This window comes from Phyllobates terribilis, unplaced genomic scaffold, assembly GCF_046119375.1.
Source record: "Phyllobates terribilis strain yellow unplaced genomic scaffold, ASM4611937v1 Scaffold_1__5_contigs__length_1240528914, whole genome shotgun sequence".
Lineage (NCBI taxonomy): Eukaryota > Metazoa > Chordata > Amphibia > Anura > Dendrobatidae > Phyllobates > Phyllobates terribilis.
In genome coordinates, this window is record NW_027362761.1 from 884463515 (window position 1) to 884480284 (window position 16770).

A 16770-nucleotide genomic window follows, 5' to 3' on the forward strand; every position below is an offset into this window, starting at 1 on the left:
AATGATGAAGACGATGATGAGACTCAAATACCTGATTGGAGCGACAACTTGACTTTTCGGTCAGGGCAGGAAGAGGTTGGCTCTGAGGACGACGCGTGTGAGAACACACAGGGTGATGATGACGAGGTTGGAGATCCCACTTACTGTCAACCCACAGTCAGCCAGTCGATGAGGTCAGCAGAGGAGGTGGAGGAGGATGTGACTAGCCCAGGGGATGGGGATGACTCGGTACCCGGGCCTTTGCCTGGCCTTTGGGATGTCGTGGTGGTCGGCTCCCGGGCCCGTACCCTGGGGTCAGTCTTTAAAAGGGTGGATAATTGTTAATTTTATAAGAGTTCGTGACGCCACCTGTGGTATCTGGTGAGAAGCACCAGCACTGCAGTAGTCCACTGAGGCCGGTGATAAGGCAGCTCGATGGTATAGATCCCCACAGGTGGAGCTAGGCCTCAGAAAAGCATATGCAGGGGGAATGCAGGACAGGCGAGACCCAGCTGGGTCAGAGCAAGAGCGGGAACGGACACGGTAGTCACTTCAGTACCTTTTACTGGTGGAAATTCAGGCACATCCCGGAGCACTGTAGGGTAAAGGGTGCATATCAGGATCCTCCCCAATGAGCGGGTGTAGGGCCTCCTGTTTCTTGCCTCTGCGTAGTAAGTTTCTGACCTGCCTGGAGCTAGGCCTAACTTTGTCTCTGTCCTGCACTGGCTGACCTTGTGGTAGGGCCTTGTCTTGGATTTCACGCTCCCAGTATGCGGGGCCTAAGCATCTCCTGGCTCTGTTACGTATCAGCACCTTAGCGATCCTGGGACTTGTAGTTCTCCAGGGATTCTTGTTATGCCTTACTGGGTCATAGAGATCCCGGTAAGCTCGGATCTGGTGTCCGGTAAATGCTTCGGGGTGAGCTGGTTAAGCTCCTCTGCCCCCTATGTACTAACTCTCCACTCGCCTTCGGCCTACTCTGGCCCTCACTAGGCTATACACACTAACGGCAACTTGCCGCGCTTCACCGATCTTATGGCGCCGGCACACCTTAAGCTCTAACTGGGCTCCCTGAATCTAGCTAACAGGAGCCTCGTGCTCCACTGCTCAACTATTAACTGAATTCTCTAGACTAGACTGAGCTCCACTGCAGACTGACCTCTCTTAGGCTTCTCTACTGCAGGAACTCTTCAGAGGAACTGAACTGCCTAGCTCCACCTTCCCTATTTATATCCCTAACGGGCTCCTTCTGCTGGTCTTAGGTGGAAGGTGGAGATGTGTGAATGTTTATGGGGGCCTCTTGTGGAGAATTCCATCAATGCACTCTTCTATGATCTGTGATACCAAGCGCAGCTGGGTGTCACAGATGCTATTGACGACGAGGTTAGGTTGCGCCTTCCTGGACAGAGACAGAGTACTGGAAGCACGTCAACAACTGCATCCTCAACAACAGCTCTGCCTCTGACCACAAGTTGTAGTGGCTTTTCAGGTCGCATGGGCTCTAAGCCTTGAATAGCCTGGGTATTTTTTCAGATCGATAAGGATGACCCAACTCGTGTTATCTGTAATATTTGTCACCAAAAGCAAAGTAGAGGCCAAAAAATACATAGTTTGAGTACTTCATGCATGAACCGTCACATGGATATGAAGCATAAGTTGCAGTGGGAATCTCACTGTGCTACAATGAGGCCTAGCGGGCCATGCCAACCACCGTCTGCCCCATCTTGTGCATCCGCGGCCTCTTCATCCTCTGTGACTGGGGGGACAGCAGTCACACATGTTTTTGGACACAGACCTGCCACCTCTTTACCCGCAACAGCCAGTGTGATTGCCAGGTCATCATTTCATTTGGAAATGGAAACACCAGCTGGTGTTGAGCGCTCTCCGACATCGAGAGCACCACCTTTGGATCAAGGTAACCCAACTTTTCCGCCTGCATCTTCCTCACAGAACGGCAAGTTTGCCGGGAACACCCTACTCAACCCCGTCTAAGCACAACAGCCAGCCCTCGGTCCCTCAGATGTGGACAAGTAAAAGACCATTTCCTCCTAGCCATGAGAAAGCTAAGAGGTTGAATTTCACCATCTGCAAGCTGTTGGCTACAGAAATGCTGCCTTTCCGCCTGGTGGACACAGAGGATTTTCGAGACCTTATGTCTGTCGCAGTGCCCCAGTACCAGATGCCCATTCGGCACTACTTCTCAAAGAAAGGTGTGCCTGCGCTCCACCAGCATGTTGCTCACAACATCACCGCTTCTTTGAGAAACTCTGTGTGTGACAGGGTGCATTTCACCACAGACACTTGGGCGAGTAGGCATGGACAGGGGCGTTACAAGTCGCTGACTGGGCACTGGGAAACTATGGTGACAGCAGGACAAGGGGCTGCTGTCCAAGTCTTGCCGTCCCCACGAGTTGTACGTCAATCCTCTTTATCTAGAAGTTCCTCCACTGCTTCTGCCTCCTCAACCTCCTCTCGGTCCTCCACCTGCACCCAAAGCCTGTCTGGTAATGCCACCCGCTTTCTAACTGCGAAGAAGGAATCCTGCACACCTCCTTACTATGCTGGCAGCAGGGCTCAACGGCATCAGGCGGTGATTACTTTGAAATGTCTGGGAAATGTGAGTCACACAGCTGAGATGTTGTGGTCAGCTCGGGAGACCCAGTTTCATGAATGGTTGTCTCCACTGGACCTGCAACCAGGGAAGGCCGTGTGCGACAATGCTGCAAACCTGGGTGCGGCCCTTCCCCGGGGCAATGTCACACACGTGCCTTGTTCAGCAATTTTTAGCCCACTATCCCAGACTAGATGGCCTTCTGCAGAGGGCACGGTCACTGTGTGCTCACTTCCTCCGTTCGCATCCCGCAGCTCAACGACTTACATCTCTACAGAAGTCGTTGGGCCTGCCAGTTCACCGGCTGAAATGCGATGTGCCGACAAGGTGGAATTCAACTCTGCACATGTTGCAGCGACTGTGGCAGCACCGACAAGCCCTGGTGCATTACGTTCTGACGTAAAGCCTGGGCCAATGAGATCCAGAGGTGGGGCAAATCACGCTGCAGGAGTGGTCTCAGATCAGGGACCTATGAAGCTGACGCGCCCCCTGGGCCGTGGGGTACCCGGAGCCGGGCCGGTAAATGCTGGGGGTTGTAGTCACTGTGGCGGCGACCTGGTCCATGACCCAGGGCGATCAATCCAAGGGTAATTTGTATATATGGGTTTTATAATGTCCGACTATGCCACCTGTGGAGTGCGGCCAAAGGGGCCGCCGCTGGCGGAACAGTTCTCTGAAGCTGGTGGTTTTGCAACAATGGTATTATTACTCCCCACAGGAAGAGTGTAGCTTCAGGGCAGTGTGGGTGGATGATGGTGGTTGTAGTGCAGGGAGTCAGTAATGAACACAGAGTTCATGTGATGCAGTTACTCACAGTTGTTGCAGTCCAGATTACAGGTACCAGAGCCATCTCCCCCGTCGAGCTGTGCGTACTCAGTGAGGGGCTCAGTACACCCCCAGAAAGCTCCGGAGTAGTTAGCAGGACCCCCTTCTGTGTGTCCTTTCTCTGGCCTTCTCCCTGCACCTCACACCCAGTGACTCTTCTATCCGGTTTCCTCGGGCCGTGGCGGGCGACGTGTGTTCGGTCCCCTAGGTCCTATGAGGCTACCTTCTTAGTGAGACTGGTGTGGACTTTGGCCTGCAGTACATGAAATTCTGCAGCCTCCGGTTTCAAGTTGAGCCTTGCTGTTTCTCCGCTAGTTGAGGGACCAGTTCCCCTTATCTGGCCTGACCCCTCTACCTCCTGGTAGCAGTGGGCGTACGGGTGGCCTTCTGCACGGCCCGTACCCCTAGGGTCCCTTCGGTTCCTGGAGCCTTCCTGCTCCCACTCCTCTCTTCTGTCCTTCAGTCTTGGGCCTCCGGAGCAGAGCTCATGCAGAGCCTCTGCTCCTGTCACTTCTCCTCTGACTGGCTTGCTCTTTCTAAGATGGCTTCCTATTTATACTCTCCCAGTCATGTGCTCCCCTAAGTTGCTTTCTTCACCCACACTCAATACATAGGACCCTCCCACCAGCTAAGGACCTGGGACTGTGCTCTCCCTTAGGAGCAATCTCGCCCTACCCCCACTGCGGGTATGTGTTGGATGCAGGTGTTAGGGTCCCGAGCCATACTCCTTCCTTACCTGAGGGTGAGATACCACACCTCTGGGTGAGATGCAGTACCTCTGTGGCGACTGAACCCTCAGGGGCGCCACATACCCTTCTGCACAGTTTTGAAATGGCGACGAAGATGTTTAGTGCTGACGACGATGCCATTATCAGCGTGACTATTCTGGTGATTTACATGCTGGAGCACACATTAAACAGAATTCAGAGTCAGTTGGTGGGACAAGAGGAGGTGGAGGAAGTAGAGGAGGAGTCGTATGCGGAAGGGATAACATCTGCAAGGTCCAGACGGTCGGCAGCACCAAGGCGGCAGGCATTTGAGGGTGTTGGAGAGGGATTAACCAGGGCGCATGGTAGCAGCCAAACTGTTGAGGAAGGTGCAGGAGCCGAGGAAGAAGTGGAGGACGAACTGGCGATGGGCATGTAAGACTCATCAGATGAGGGAGAACTTGATCACATTTCTGTTGTGCGAGGTTGGGGGGAGAGGGCAGAGGAAGAAAGCATGATTCTTACCTCGCTACCAACACAACAAGGACTTGGTCCTCCTGGATGCGCAAGACACACGAGTGCCTTCTTGCTGCACTACCTGCAACATGACCCTCGGATTGTCAGAATTCGAAGTAATCCCGACTACTGGGTTGCCACACTCTTAGATCCCCGGTACAAAAGTAAATTTACCGAAATAATTCCTGCCATAGAAAGGGATTCACGCATGCAGGAGTATCAGCAGAGGCTGTTGCAGAATCTTACATGTGCTTATCCACAAAACACCAGTGGTGCATGTAGTGAATCTCACAATTCTAACTTGCCTACCGTGGGACTGTCGATGCTTCATCACTCAAACCGTAACAGTAGCACAGTATCTGCTGGTAACAGCAATTTTGTGGAATCGTTTCACCACTTTTTTATACCATCCTTTGCAAAGCCACAGGAGACAAGAAGTCTGACACATAGTCAACGCCTAGAGGGGATGGTACAGGAGTATCTCCAAGTGAACATCAAAGCTATGACTGTGTCACTGGACCCTTGCTCATTTTGGGCTTCCAATCTGGAAAACTGGCCAGAGCTTGCCACTCAAGCCTTGGAGATCTTGTCATGCCCTGCAGCCAGCGTTCTGTCTGAACGTGTGTTCAGCGCTGTTGGTGGTGTGCTGACAGATAAGCGCACGCGGCTGTCCACTGAGAATGTAGACAGACTCACGTTCATAAAGATGAACAAATCATGGATCAGCAAGGACTTTTCTACCTCTGTGTCATCCTGGGGAGACTAAACGCTTGAGGATTTGGTAAAATCACCTCACCAACCGTTTTAAGCAACTCTGGGGCAATTGATGCCTCTTAAGTGGTGTCTGTGCCACAATTTTGGGAAAAATGGAGACTCTTTTTGGAGTCCCCTTGCTGTGTTTTACGTGACGTTGGCATCGTCAATTCCAGGTGGGTTGGGTCGCTCCCCCCCTTTTTAACTGTAAGAAACTACATACACTATGGCTTGGGGTAACACAAATGGTTGAGTCTGAAGAGCTGTTTACTCAGAGGTCTGCTCCAAAGCTTCAGTGTCTGCTAGTCAGCGTAGAATTTTTAACTGCATCTAGCCTAGGCAATACGTTGGGCGTAGTAGCCCAGCTGCAAAGCAAGCTGCACCGCCTGTGTATCTAATAAGAATTTTTAAATGCATCTAGCCTAGGCAGACTGTGGGGACCCCCAACCAAACCCAGACGCTCAGCCCCCCTACCGCCCCCCTTTCCTTGACAATACAATAATGTAACTCTTACAACTGGATGGGTGAGGATAGGTCACAGTTTATTAACTCTTTATACTCATTCCATTAGAAAGGCATTTTATTTCTAAAATAATTCAGCTTGTTGCAGCATGCCCTGGGTCTCCACACCGGCAAGTTGGCCAACAAGTGTAACTCTCCAACATGTCCTTTCTATTTCCAGGCCACGGAGGATCCCGTGTACTCGTATGCAGGACTCTGACCCCCATCCATCACTCTTAACGCTTGTTCCACTCCGTCCTGGAGTCCTGACAGGAATATGTCCAGTCCAATATCCATTAAGTGAACACCGTCGGGCCGAATGAGGCCTGCTTTATCTCCTTCCAATTGTCGGTGTTGTATCACTACACCGCCTCTGTCTCTTCTAAATTTTGCCATCCGAATATTTATTACCCGCCTTGTCCGTTCGATGGCCGTGATGTCTCACGCACCTTGCCATACCGCTATCGGCACAAACTCTGACCATACTATAGTTAGTGTTGTGAAAAATTCTCTGAAGCGCTCAGTGTCTAGTTTCATTATTGCCATTAGTTATGCGCTCTTGTGATGACCTAGGTCGCTTCCCCGGGCCTGTATAACTAAGATGACCGGACCTCTTGCCTCTCTCCCTACCTTGATTACCTCCATTAGTACCTGTGGCCATAGCAGGCCTCTAATACCTCTCCAGTTAAAATATGTGTTATGAAACTCTAATTTCCTCCCGCCTGGGCGGACTTTCGCCCTTTTTTCTGCCCAATATATATACGAGTGGCCTATCACCCACACTGTTGGCTTAGCGTCACCTGTAAAAGAAACAAACCACGTTAGGATAACAAATCTGGTCTTATGTATCTCGCCAAACACGTGGAATGCCATCTCCCTATCCTCTGAACTTCCGTTTCTGACAGTCCTGCTCTTGCTGCTTCCGTGGCCGCGACTATGCGGAATGAGTGTGTCCCGTAATCTTTGGGGTGGTTCCCTGCCGATGTTATGCATTTATTAAATATAGCTTGGAACTGGTATCTTGATAATGGCGTTCCATCAATGTGTGATAGGAAGAAATTACTTTGTTATCTGACGGTTATATATGTTTTTACTATTGTTATCTGACTCAGTGTACCGTTTGTGGGTTGTAGAAGTACCCAAGTGCCCCTGCCCCCTGGAACCGGGCATAGACTTATTGCATTATTGGCTATGACTACGTCCTGGTGTAATAAGTGGTAATTAGTGGCAATTTTGGATTGAAGGACTAATTCACTTATGCATAGCGCTCCGAAGAAGGCGATCGCAAATGCAGTGGACAGTAGTGTTGCTTCAAATTGTGAGTGTCATGTTAATGGTGTTAGGGATATGATGTGAGAAATCAGTTTTAGTGACACGGGACAGGACGTCTACACTCCTGACTTGGCTGACCCCTTTTCCACCCTTTTATTGATTGTCTGAAGATGAGTCTCTTTGTCACATCTCCCCAATTCAGTAGTTGGAAGAGAAATGCTACTCCGGTCAGACACCGCTGCGCTGACGCCCCTGATATGTCCCTCATCATTAGCTTGTGGAGAAATTCTATGGTGTCTTGTAATCTGGCTTGTTCACATTGGTCAACCCGTCTGCCTGCTACTAGTCGTGTCCACTCTTCCCATGCCTTACCGTATGCTTGCCACGTCGACGGGGCAACTGACGCTCTGATTAATGGCATCAACTATTCGCCACTAGTGCCCATAGGGAGGGTGAGCAACTGTTGCCCGATGGGTGGGCGTTAGGGAGAAGCTCTGTGAAAATCTGCCAATAGAATTGTGATAAAGTGTTAGCAGCAGCTTTAGACCCCTCAGCATCGTGGCTAGCGCGGACCCATGCATTGTGTTTTAGGCACAGGAATGGTAGCCGGCGTAAACGGGAGAGACGATGATGCCATCTTATTAATGCAGTGCGCTAGGCTGGTGTTTTTTGTTATGAAGCGTATATTTTTGTTTGCCAGGAGCGCGCCCCATATTTCTCTTGCTACCACTATCGGGATGAAAAAAAATTTCCGGGCTAGATGCAGCTAAAAATTATTATTAATTTCAAAGCTGGTGGAGCTTGGTATAGATGGCCTAATACAATGAGTACCACACACTGCTACAATGCCCAAAATTATTTTCCAGGCAAGATGCAGCTAAAAATTATTAGTAATTTGAAAGCTGGTGGAGCTTAGTATAGATGGCCTAATAGAATGAGTACCACACACTGCTAATATGCCCAAAATTAGTTTACAGTCAAGATGCAGCTAAAAATTATTATTAATTTGCAACCTGGTGGAGGATAGTATAGATGGACTAATAGAACAAGTCCCTCACACTGCTACAAGCCGAAGCCCAAATATTTTTTCAGAGCTAGACGCAGAAAAAAATTATTTTGAATTTGCAACCTGGTGGAGGTTAGTATAGATGGACTAATAGAACAAGTCCCACACACTGCTACAAGCCGAAATATTTTTTTCAGAGCTAGATGCAGAAAAAAATTATATTGAATTTTCAACCTGGTGGAGGTTAGTATAGATGGACTAATAGAACAAGTCCCACACACTGATCCAAGCCGCAATATTTTTTTAGAGCTAGATGCAGAAAAAAATTATATTGAATTTGCAACCTGGTGGAGGTTAGTATAGATGGACTAATAGAACAAGTCCCACACACTGCTACAAGCCTAAATATTTTTTCAGATCTAGATGCAGAAAAAAATTATATTCAATTTGCAACCTGGTGGAGGTTAGTATAGATGGACTAATAGAACAAGTCCCACACACTGCTACAAGCCAAAATATTTTTTCAGAGCTAGATGCAGATAAAAATTATTTTGAATTTGCAACCTGGTGGAGGTTAGTATAGATGGACTAATAGAATGATGCTATGCCCAAAAGGTTTTACTTCACTAGGTGCAGAAAAAAAAATTGTATTCTATACACAGGTGGTGTAGCTTGCAACACAGATAGGCTACTCCACTGACTAACACACACTGCAAGAGGCCAAAAAGGATTTGCTTTGCTAGATTTAGCCAAATGCTGTGAAAAAAACTTGCACAGCACTAAAACAGACCTGCCTGGCAAAAAGTGATAGGAACTGATGTAACCTAGCCCTCAAAAGGACTGCAATTACAATTAGTCTTTACTCCCAACCTATCTATTTAAGAGCACAGACCTGCCTGATAAAAGTGATAGGAACTGATGTAACCTAGCCCTGAAAAGGACTGCAATTACAATTAGTCTTTACTCCCAACCTATCTATTTAAGTGCACAGACCTGCCTGATAAAAGTCTTAGGAAATGATGTAACCTAGTCCTTGAAAGGACTGCAATCACAACTATTCCCTACTCCCAAGCTATTTATAGATTTGTGCGAAAATTGGCATGAAATTAACAAAGCATAGCGCACACAGCAACAGCTGTGCCGTCTAACACGCAGCTGCAGCAGTGAGAAAATGGTGGCGACGGGGAAAATGGCTGGGTCTTATAGGGCAAGGACATGTGACATACACTGCCAATGACACATGCCCTTGCTTGTGTGAAAAAAAGCAGTTCGCTCCGTGTGTGCGCTGCTGATAGGCTGACAGATTGCACCTCCCCACTGTAAATGCGGGAAAGAGAAAAAAAAATGGAGATCTTCATTATTTATGCAGAGATCCATCCCCTGCCCCTCCCCCCACCCCGCTGTACACTCAAACTGCGTATTAACATTAATTTTCAGCATTACTGAGAAAAAATCCAGTTATGATTTTGGTGCATGAACAGTTATCAAACATAACCTCGAACAGCCGAATTTTTTTCAAATTGTTCGTGTTCGCCGAACGGCTCGAACACTGCCCAAAACAGCTCGAATTTGAGATTGGCGAACAGTTTGAGTCGAACACCGCTCATCTCTGATGAAGAGGCGGTAATAGTTTGCGAAACCCAGAAACCGTTGAATCGCCTTCAATCCCTCCGGTCGGGGCCACTTTAAGATGGCTGACACCTTCTCGGGATCCATACAGAGACCGGTCTCAGAAATGATGTAACCAAGAAACGGCAAGGACGTCAGCTCAAAGAGGCATTTCTCGTATTTAGCATACAGGCGAATCTTGCGGAGCCTTAGCAGAACCTGACGAACATCCCCCCGGTGTGAAGACAGATCCGGGGAGAACACCAAGATGTCGTTCAGGTACACCACCACGCAGGAATACAGGAAATCTCGGAAGATGTCGATAACTAGCTCCTGGAAGATGGCTGTAGCATTACAGAGACCACAGGGCATCACGCGGTATTCGTAGTGACCGTCCAGGGTGTTGAATGCCGTCTTCCACTCATCTCCCTGGCGAATCCGGACCAGATTGTACGCCCCCCGAAGATCGAGCTTGGTGAAGATCTGCGCGCCTTTTAGGCGGTCAAACAACTCCGAGGTGAGAGGCAGGGGGTACTTAGTTTTGATGGTAATCTGGTTTAGACCCCTATAGTCAATACAAGGATGAAGCGAGCCATCTTTCTTTTTGATGAAAAAGAATCCTGCTCCAGCCAGAGAGTTGGATTTCCGGATAAATCCCCTAGCAAGATTCTCCTCAATGTACTCAGACATAGCGCGTGTCTCGGCCAACGACAGGGGAAAGATTCGCCCACGAGGAGGTGAGGCACCAGGTATTAGGTTGATCGGGCAATCATACGGCCTATGAGGTGGTAGTGTCTCAGGCTCCTTTTTGTCAAAAGCGTCCACATATGACCAGTAGGGTACTGGCAGACCAGGTCGGTTAGCTGGCGTAGATGGGGGTCGAGCAGGACAAACCGGAACCCGACAGGATTCATGGCATTCCTGACCCCAACGGAGCACTTCACCAGATCTCCAATTCAGGAAGGGTTCATATCTCTGTAACCATGGCAGACCAAGCAAGAGGGGATGAGAGCGGCCAGACAGCACATGAAAGGAGATCTTCTCTGAGTGCAGCATTACCACCTGAAGAGTTACAGGCTCAGTGACGAGCAAGATGGTTTCTGGAAGAAGCTTCCCATCCACTGAGGAAACCGCCAAAGGTTCAACCAGACGTATGGTAGGAATCTGATGACGCTCCACAACGGCCTGTTGAATGAGATTCCCTGCGGCTCCGGAATCCAGAAAGGCAGTCTCGAAGAAGCGGGTCTCACCACTGGTGACAGAAATGGACAGAGTCAAGGATGGAGAGGAAGAACTCTTGCCTAGGACAACCTCTCCGAGCGGTCCTAGACACTGGAGTTTCCCGGTCTCTCCAGGCAGGAACGGATCAGATGCTCTATACTGCTACATTAGAAGCAACTCCCCTCGGCGCTGCGTGTCTCCTGACGAGACTTGACCATCTTGGCTTGGTCAATTTGCATTGGCTCTGGAGAAGACACCCAGGGGATTGCTGGTTGCGAGGCAGGCCTTTGGAAGGTTGGAGCAAGACGCGGAGGTCTTCTCTCCCGGGTCGTCTCCTTAGCACGTTCCAGAAAGCGGATGTTGATCCGGGTAGCTAAAGACACCAGGTCGTCCAGGGTGGGAGTTATGACTCGGCTGGCTAGCTCATCCTTGATCCGTCCAGAAAGGCCCTCCCAAAAGGTGTACACCAGTGCCTCAATATTCCAGGCCAGTTCAGATGCAAGGGTGCGGAAACGCGTGGCGTGCCGTCCCACAGAAAGACTCCCTTGACGGAGTCAGAGAAGTGAGGAGGCAGTAGAAGATCTTCGTCCAGGTTCATTGAACACCTTCCGGAAAGCCACGAGGAATGCCTGGAGATCGGACACCAGAGGATCGCCTCTCTGTCTGTGGCTGCGCCTTTTCTAGTTTAGCCCCAGTCTTGCTGGGTTTCTCTGAAAAGCACATAACAACACTGCAAACAATTTGGAAAGTATAATATCCTTCAGTTCAAATTTTACTACTAAAGAAACATCCTGAAACCAAGGCTTGTGTGTCACAGAAAGTGTACTTCCTGAATTGCAAGACAGTCAAGCCACAATTTTTTTTTACATTTTGAAATTTAAAAAATTCGCCCATTTCTGCGCTGGATGAATAAGAATAGTGAAAATTTGTGAATTTAATTGGAGACATCAAAGTTTGATCAGAGTGTGATCCGATTTTCTCAGAAGTGGAGAAAAAAAATGAGTTTCTCCACTTTCTCTATATTGTTGTCCATGAAAATTGGTGCGGTCTGATTTTTTTCCACAGACTCATCGAGTTGAATGCACGAGTGTCATCCGATTCTGAGAGGCAAAGCGGATATGGTACAATGCCTTTCCTTGGACCAACTCCATTTGAGGAAAAAATTGGACATGTGTACAGCCCCATATAATACCATGGGGATGAGTTCTCTCTGTGAAAACCACAAATATTACTTTTCCAATTTTTACTGTCGCCTGCACAAACACTTCGTGTGAGTTATGTTTCTTTCACCAAGAAACAGGGTTCTGTACTTTTTACAATTTATAGTAATCATAGTGTTCTCTCTTTTTAACTGCTATGATAAGCTCCTATTGACATGAAGGACTGATATAGCTGCTTTTGGCTTGCATGAATACTTGACATATTTGTGATCAGTACTTCCTTTTCTGTCAAAGAAAATTCATTAGAATACTTGCCAAGATTAATATTCAGCAATTATCATACATTATATTATTTCTCCTACTCTGTAATTAACAAAATGTAATTTTCAAATTTATAATGGCAAATTAGATCTAATATGTTGTAAGAGCAATAGAAGATCATCAAGGCAACACAAGTCTTTTATATCCTCAGATTTCTTTGTATTTGAATTATTTTTACATTTTGTATGTGCATATATTCAAATGCTTACATTGTCAATTCATCTCTGGAAAGCTTTCAGAATGCTATTTTTATTTTATATGGTCTTTTGCCAAAGTAATAGAGCTTTATTTACAAAGGATTAGTAAAGTTTCATTTAATACAAATGTAGCAATAACAATATTGAGATATGACTGTTCTTTTAAAAAATTATTTTATACTTATCAATAGAGATGTAAGTAGCATCAGAATGGCCCACCGAGACACCAGACAATCCTCCGGTGGACCCTGGGTCCTTGGTGGACCCCCATGCCGGATATTGTGGGGTCTCGCCAGTAACCATTGTCTTTAGAAAGACCACGTGCCTATCAGAGGCCGCGTGCATCAGCATACAGCTGTTGTCATGATGGCCGCCAGGAACGTCACTGCTATGCACTGTGTGCTGATGTCATCATGCAGCATATAGCAATGATGTTTAAAGGCCGCCAGCCAATCAAAGGCCGCGTGTCTCAGCAATATGGAGGCCACCACGGACTCAAGTGAGTTAGGCAACAGGCGAAAGCGGGGGGGATGCGGCCTTTGAGGAGAGGGAGTGGCAGCCTGGCAGAGAAGGATGATTCCCTCTCGGCCACGGAGGTGTGCAGTGTGGCAGATTGTGAAGGCTGAGACCTGGTTTCCTCACAATGCAGGATTGTGTTCTGGGAGGAGCCAGGCCCAGGGGCTACTGATTGTGGAGGGTCCTTGGGGGCCACACATCCAGTGTTCTCAAAACCTCTGTGCCCTGCGGGTGTGGTGAGGGGCTCTCCCGGCCTACAGGCTCTGCAGGAGCTCTGTATATGATGTATTGCGTACAGATAATACAGGGATCAGCATTGACCATATACACAAGAGCTCTATAAATATGTATACAGTGTTATGTCACTGGTAATCTCTGTATTACATGTACTATATAAAGAGCTCCAGTGTATAATTTCACCGGTGGTAATATTTGTGTTATTAGTTTTGTGGTTTTTAGTCATGATCATTATTGTAGCATTAGTTGGTCACTATGTGGTGGTAAAGTGGTCTGGTCATGGTGTGATGGTATTTGTCACTTGTTTGTAGTATTATTTAGTCACTATGTGGTGGTAATATGTGATCTGGTAATATGTGATGGTATTTATCCCCTGTATATGGTATTATTTGATTAGTATGTGGTGGTAATATGTGGTCTGGTCATGATGTGGTGGTATTTGTCCCTTGTGCGAGCATTATTCAGTCACTATGTGGTGGTGATATGTGGTCTGGTCATGGTGTGGTGCTATTTCTCTCTTGTATGTGATATTATTGGTCTTGGGATAGTGGATTATGTTGTGTATGGAGGTCACTTGTTCTCTCTCATATCAATAAGGGGAAGATTCTTTATTTCTAATAGAGATTAATTACTTCAATGTATAACTCTTCCCTGTTCTGTGTCTATTACACAGTAGCAATTATGCACTCATAGAGGTTCTGGTGAAAACAAGTAATCGCCTATCCTAAGGCCACGCTCAAATATTCAGTATTTAGTCTGTATTTTACATCAGTATTTGTAAGCCAAAACCAGGAGTGGGTGAAAAATGCAGAACTGGTGACGTGTTTCTATTATACTTTTCCTCTGTTTGTTTCACTCCTGATTTTGGCTTACAAATAAGTGATGTAAAATACCGACCAAATACTGAATGTGTGAACGTGGCCTATGCATAAGTTACTGATTTGTGGGGGACGACTGCTGGGACCAGGCAGAATGTGGAACTTTTATCCCCACTAGACTGAAGCTTATGTGCGACTTGACCACTGATTCATTCATTCCCCTAGTGGCTGCACACGCCGCGCTTTGCTTTTACTGGAAGCCCCAAAAAGGATGAATGGAGCTGCAGTCAGACGTCTGACCTGCCACTCCATTCTAAAATGGGGACAAAATGGGGATAAAAGTGCACTTTTCAGGGATAAAAGTTCCCCATTCTTCTGATCGGTGCGGCTTCCAATGGTCGGATTCCACCTATCAATAAGTCATCACCTACCTAACCTGAGAATTTTGTGATAACTTGTTTTCACAAAGAACCTCTTTAATGTAAACTACCATAATTGTTCATGTTATGTTCTGCTACCAGAGCTAAGGAAAGAGAGGAGATCTGTCCCTACGATAGAACTCAGCTTAATCCCTACGATGTAACAGGGAACCTGATCCTGCGATCAGACCTGCTAAAGTCCTAAGCTAGTCTGTACGGAGACCTATAGATGTGGGAAGGAATCCCTACAAGTACTAAGGACTGGGAGGAATATGGGACACCTCCTAACAGAAATAGTAGCAGACAGACGAACAAACAAAATATATAGAACATAGAGGTCAGTAGACCAAGCAAACTAACAGAGCAAGACACAGAGCACAGGCTAGCTAGAAAGTAGATATACAATGAAGTCCAGCAAAGCCAGAAGGGCGGAGCAGGATTAAATAGGCCAACAAGGTCATGTGACCAGCAAAGGAAAAAAAACCTAAGAGCAAGGTTCTAACTGTTCATCCCAGTTATGGTGTGTGCACAGTAGATGTGCAGGAGCCTCCTGTGTTTTACAGTCGAGGCTCTATTATAACGGGGATAAAGGCTAACTGGTATATGCATATAGTTGTAGGGTAGGCCCCAAGAGTAAATTCCCCTGTGGGCCCCAGACACCCCAGTGAGACCCTGGATGTAACTCCAACATGCATTTCAAAAATTCTTAAAATAATACATACGTATAGTATATGTCTAAGGTTCCATTTCAAATTTTTTGCTTATGTTTAACATTTACGCTGAGAAAAGTTCTCGAAGAATATATTAAATAGGGGTTGTTAAACACAAGCATTCATCACCCATAAACTAGCTGTTAAATGGATATATGCTGATCATAAACTTTTCATGATATATCCATTAAATATATACCATGACTACCTATTTTTTTGTATTTCAATACGTTCATTGAAAAGATTTAGAACATGAAATTATATAATGCCCCAGCTATCAAAATATAGCCAAACTCAATAAGCAATGTTTTTTCCCATCAACGCAGCTGAATGAAAGCTTGGGTTTGAGGATAAGATGTAGTTTTGACTGACACCATTGATTTTATGATACAATGTATTGGAAAATGGGAAAAAAACAATTACAAATGCATTAAAATTCCACCTTTGTGTTTTAGATTTTGTATTTATGATATTCGTTATATAATAAAAATGACCTGGCAACCAGATTCTCCATGTCATTATAATTATTGATACACCAAACTTTTTGTTTCTTATTCAAATGTGAGTGAAATCCACTTTCTTCTATGTCGTTTTAGCAGGAAATTAATATGATTTGTTTTACGAGCGATCAGGAAATCAATACAGCACAGCCTTCTTTAGTGTACTCAGGATTTTTGGTTTATGAATACACTGCTCAAGGTTGAGTAGTGTCACAGACAAAGGAAACCAATAGCAATTTAGGGGTGTTGCCATGCAACAAGATAATGAGGCAAGATGGATACCACAAACACAAAATGGTGTCTGTTCCCTCACATTCCCCCCTTTGGTGACCAATTATGTGTATTTCCGGAGCTATATAGGAGAGCGTTACCCGCGTCCTTGGGAATTTCCTACCTGCTGCTTCATCTCAGTTCACTCCTTGAACTCCCATAATTGTATCACAATAATGGATCGCATCATGCTGGGGTCCATAATATACAACTAGGGTACTTTGAAAAAGTTCCCCTTACACATGAATCTTATTATCTTGAGTATAACCAGAGGCGTACATAAAAATCATTGGGCCTCATAGCAAAAGCCCTTATTGGGCACCCCACACAAAAAAATTTATAAATTCGCTGGAATAGGTGCGGTGTTACGGTGTATATGTGCAGTCACAGAAGGGTATATTTACCTCCTAACTTTTAAAACCAGGTAGAAGGACATGTATTGCTACATTTACACAATAATTTTGTCCCTTTTGAAGCCCCTTAGTGTAGTCACTAGTGATGAGCGAGCACTAAAATACTCGGGTACTCGTTGCTTGGGTCAAGCAAATTGGAATGCTCGAGCGCTCAGTCTGAGTAATGAGCCCAATGTAAGTCTGTGGGAAATTCGAGCATTTTTCCGGATA